Genomic DNA, 5,240 nt, shown 5'->3' with positions numbered 1-5,240 from the left:
AGGGTATCCTTGAATAAGATGTTGGAATTCTCCTTGTATATGTAACCATATCAGCCAACCATTTTTTCTTGATCAGGTGTTCCAGGAACATAATTTGAAGTGATGAAAATTAACCCAAACGCACCCACATTCGTCCAGTGAAAAACACGCCCATTTGCAAAAATTGCTCTCCTGCGGCCATCACTCCGAACATTTTTGTGAAACTTGGCAAGATTATTCGTCTCTTTATGAAGTCTCAAAAAAATGTCATTTGAAATTCTCAGGTTAGGGCATCAGAGGTCAAAGGGCAAAAAACTCTCACGCCTCTCCAACGGGGTTTGGTTGCATTTTTTCTTTTGGGTCATCAAGATATTCAAGATCTTCACCTGATTTGAAGTTTTGAAGAAATTGCCAGTTGTGGCAGAGAAGTTATCAATAAAAAAACGAAAAATCAATACATTTTCCTTCCGGCGGTTTGGGCGTGTACAAATACAATTTCCGGTATGTTCCACATTTCTGGAGTGAACACGCCCCAACCGCCGGAAGGGTGTGCATTAAAATTCACCTTTTTATTGATAACTTCTCTGCCACAACTGGCAATTTCTTCAAAACTTCAAATCAGGTGAAGATCTTGAATATCTTGATGACCCAAAAGAAAAAATGCAACCAAACCCCGTTGGAGAGGCGTGAGAGTTTTTTGCCCTTTGACCTCTGATGCCCTAACCTGAGAATTTCAAATGACATTTTTTTGAGACTTCATAAAGAGACGAATAATCTTGCCAAGTTTCACAAAAATGTTCGGAGTGATGGCCGCAGGAGAGCAATTTTGCAAATGGGCGTGTTTTTCACTGGACGAATGTGGGTGCGTTTGGGTTAATTTTCATCACTTCAAATTATGTTCCTGGAACACCTGATCAAGAAAAAATGGTTGGTTGATATGGTTACATATACAAGGAGAATTCCAACATCTTATTCAAGGATACCCTTTAAAATCTCAAACACAATACTCTTACAGACAATGTTGTGTTTTTTTGCTATTTATTTCATTCTTTTTTCCCACATACAAACATATATAAAATTCAGATTTAAATTTTCATTTTCATTTTCTTTTTTTTCATTAGACCCATAAATATGTAAATATTCGTTTCGTGCATTCTTTCATGATAAGAATATATAAGGTCAATAATTGATTGTTTGAATTGGGTTTTGATGAAAGTTGGCTTCACTGCATTGCATTTTTTTCACTATTTATCTGATGCAATTGAAATGATTTTTCTTTCTTCTTTCTCTTTTGGTAAAATTTTCATTTCAAGTAATGTAAAATAATCATTTTTTTGGTTTTAATGATATTTTATACATGGCCAAATGAGAGGGAAAATATGAATTTATGCAAATGTTTGAAAAATTTAAATTTTTCTTAAATAAAATTAAATTGTTTTTTTTCTCTCGTTTTCTGGTTGGTGAAATGTGTAAATTCATTTTGATAATTGTATCATTCATTAGCAAGAAAAAACGCATCTTACGTTTTTCTTTCAGCATATTTTCAAAATCTCATTTTCGCAATTGTTTTGATTATATGTGATGATGATAATCATCATTAAGTTTCTTCCATACATATTTTTTGTTCGCATTTCTTATTGTGTTTAGTTATATAACATTCCAAATGATTTCATGGCCAATTGTTTTTTCAGTTGATCTTATTCATTTCTCCTCTGTATGAGAATAATGTTTATCACAAATTATAATCTTTCAACATTTTTCATATGAAATTTGATTATTGTATATGATTTCGTTACTGTTCATTGTTTGTTATCATAGTCAACGTAATAAAGGAAAGACAAAACGCTTAGCAGCTCATAAATTGTCCATTAACATTAACACCAACACACACACACACACACCCACCAACATTCGAATACACACAATGAAATCCACTTATAATGAGTATTATTATTATCATCAGTTATTTCTTTTGTTGTCATTAAACGTATCTTTCTATGTATAGTCGTCGGTTTGTCAAGTGTGTATGTTTTTTGGGATGATGTAATTATCATCATCATTGTTCTTATGAAAATATATTCTTGAAAATTCAGCAACAAAAACAACAACAAAAAAAAGTCTTTGTTGTCAGTTTCTTTGTTGTTGTTGTTGTTGGTCTCTAGATCATATATAGTCCTGAAAAACAAATTAATATCTATGTGTTGTATTGGTAAAGGACAATCGCTCAGAACAGCGAAAAAAAATCAACCACAAAACATCTTTGGCTTTTCAAATTGTATCAAATAACCAGAAGATAATACTTAATGATTGCAATTTTTTTTTGGCATCATAAATAAATATAAATATCGACAACAAACACAGTGTATCCAATTACGATTTTTTTTCGTTTTTTTTTTTTTTTTGATTTACAATATATTTCATATACGTCATCATAATTAATATCATCAATATTTGTTACCGATTTTCTCTTTCTCTCTTTCTCTATCTCTCTATCTGTGTTAAATAAAGTTGCAATCAATTGATATTAAGTGAAAAAAATTGCCAGCCATTTCATATTTCTTTACTGAAAGAAAAAAAGGAAACTCTATCCATTTCGTTGTGGATAATAATAATAATAATAATAATAATAAAGTGGCCACTTATGAATTCTGAAATTTATTACATTCATTATACTATCTGATGTTTGATTGGTACGCTTATCCTTAATTTTTATATCAACATTTTTGTTACTGCAAATTTATTACCAATAAAATTTATCAACAACAACAGCAAACAAAATTCTTTTTTTTTCACTTTAAAATCTAAACAACAACAATAAATTTTTATCTATTTTTTTTGTTGGAAATAAATGAGGTGATCAAAAATGAATGGTCGATTTTAAATTTTGGATGGTTTTTCCTTCATTGTTGAAGATGAGTTTTTGAAATTCATTGAATGTCTAGCCTTTACTGATATATCGTTTTTTTCTGAAATAAAACTAATAAAAGTTAACCATCAAATTGATCTATAATCTCAATTTATAGTTTTTATAATAATATTTATTTATGTTTTTCAAAGTTTTTTGTTATCCCTTTCCATTTCATCATTGATGAATGTTTGTTATTCGAATGAATTCTCATTTTGTATGTCAATGTTACATGGTCGCTCTATATAAACGAGAATTAACATGAGAAAACAAATATAGAACACAAAAAATGAGACTACTTACCACCATGAAATACAATTCCATCGAATCATTTTCTTCACTAGAAGACTTGATTCTTTTTTTTCCATTCTCCAATGATGATGATGATGATGATGAGTTTGTTGTTGTTGTTTTTGTAATTTGTTGTTTGTTATACGAAACAAACTAGATTTTCTACGCTTATTCAATTGTTAATTTGCATGGTAAATCAAATAGCCTTGATTTTTTTGTTTTGTTGGTTTTTTTTCTCTATTCTTCATACTGTGAAGAGAAGTAAAATCCTGAGCAAATTTGAAATGAACTCACCAGAAAAAATAAAACCAGAAGATTTTTTTTCGTTACAAACAACAGAATAAGAGTAGAAAAAAGATGCAAATTTTTTCGACTGTGATGATGACAGCTCATATATTTTATTGAACAGAATCTAGAAAAAAACAAAAGAAGCAAACATGAATACAAATTACTAATCATATATAAATAAGTGTGTGTGTGAGTGTGTATACGACATGATGATGGATACATTAGAAATTCTGCCGTCATCATCATCAGCATCGTTATCCTTATCGGATGTGATCCGTTATCCAACCATAAGAATGGAAAAATTCCTTGCTTTATGAAATGGAAACAAAAACAAAAAAATTCGAGAATAGGCCATCCCAAACAACAAAATTTGTCAATCAATTTTGTTTTTTTCCTATTCCATTTTATGCTGTTTGACTTTCTTCGAAACAGCAATGTTTCTTTCGATTGAAAATGAATTTATTCCTTAAAAACTTTTTCAGTCAGCATAATCATTGATAATCATTCATTTTTTTGTTCCTTGGAAAAAATATATACTTGAATCAAATTATCAAATTTATGAATCATAAATTTCCCAGAAGAATTCACCTATTTTTTTTTGTTTCCCCAAACGAAAAAAACAACAACAACAAAATATTCATGTCAAAATAATGGAAAAATTTATGGATTTGACAAAATTTCTCTCTTTCTCTATTCTGACAACAAAAAAATTAATGATTATTTTCGACTTTCAATTTTTTTTTCACCTAAATTATTATCGTCGTTCAATAATGACAGTTTTTTTTTCTTTTGGATACATCGTTTCTTATCGATCCAGCAATGGAGATATCATCATCATCATCATTTTATATTACAATGATGATGATGATAATCAAACATTTTTTTCCACGAAACAACACAATAGAGCTATTCCATTTCCACATTGTATATCGATAAATCGTTCAATTTCATATGATTGAGGTTAAAGTTTCCCGAATAATTTTCTATCATGGTTATTTTTCATTTGAAAAATTCATTCAATTGATTTTGTTAAAACATTCAGTAATAACAACATGGAGAAAATTAAATGAATTTTGACTAAAGAGAGATAAACATTAAGTAGATTTTGATTAACAAGATGGGAAAAAAAGAGAAACTTTTCAAGAATCCCGAGTCTATGTTTTTTAGATTGTTAGCGTTAATTAATTATCTTTATCAATGTTTTTTTATCATTTTTTTCTCTCTTTTTTTACTTGATTCATGAATTCTAATTTTGTTTTTTTCTTTTCACACATTTCTTCTTTTCTTCCACTTGTGAATTCTTCAACCGAATTTTATGTGCGTGTGTTTGTGTCAACTTTGGTCAATGAACTCTTCCATCATCAATCTAATATGGCCGCAAATAATCGATTTTCATTTTATTATATGTCGACCATAAAAAAATAAAATCAATGACAACGATGATGATGATGATGATAACACAACTAAACTAAACTAAATTAACTAACTAACTAAATAAATAAACAACTCAAATGATTAATAACCGTATTATTATCGTCGTCATTAATTCTTTGTGTAATCAATGAAAAATTGATTAAACGAAACGAAAATCAAAATATCAACCGATTAACATCATCATTTGGTGAATCTTTTGAATGAAATGTATCCAAAAAATTCAACGATGAAACATCGTAATATTTTTCATCATCGATTTTTTTAATTCTTGATTGAATTTTCATCATGTTTATGTTGTTGTGTGTGTGTTCTATATGACCTCTATTCTCGATTGTCCGGTTTC

The sequence above is a fragment of the Dermatophagoides pteronyssinus genome, unplaced genomic scaffold, assembly GCF_027571235.1.
Source record: "Dermatophagoides pteronyssinus isolate colony J.1.1.1.1 unplaced genomic scaffold, Derpt_VIB-CSIC_2022.12 sq0007, whole genome shotgun sequence".
Classification (NCBI taxonomy): Eukaryota; Metazoa; Arthropoda; class Arachnida; order Sarcoptiformes; family Pyroglyphidae; genus Dermatophagoides; species Dermatophagoides pteronyssinus.
Note: the sequence above shows the minus strand (reverse complement) of the source record.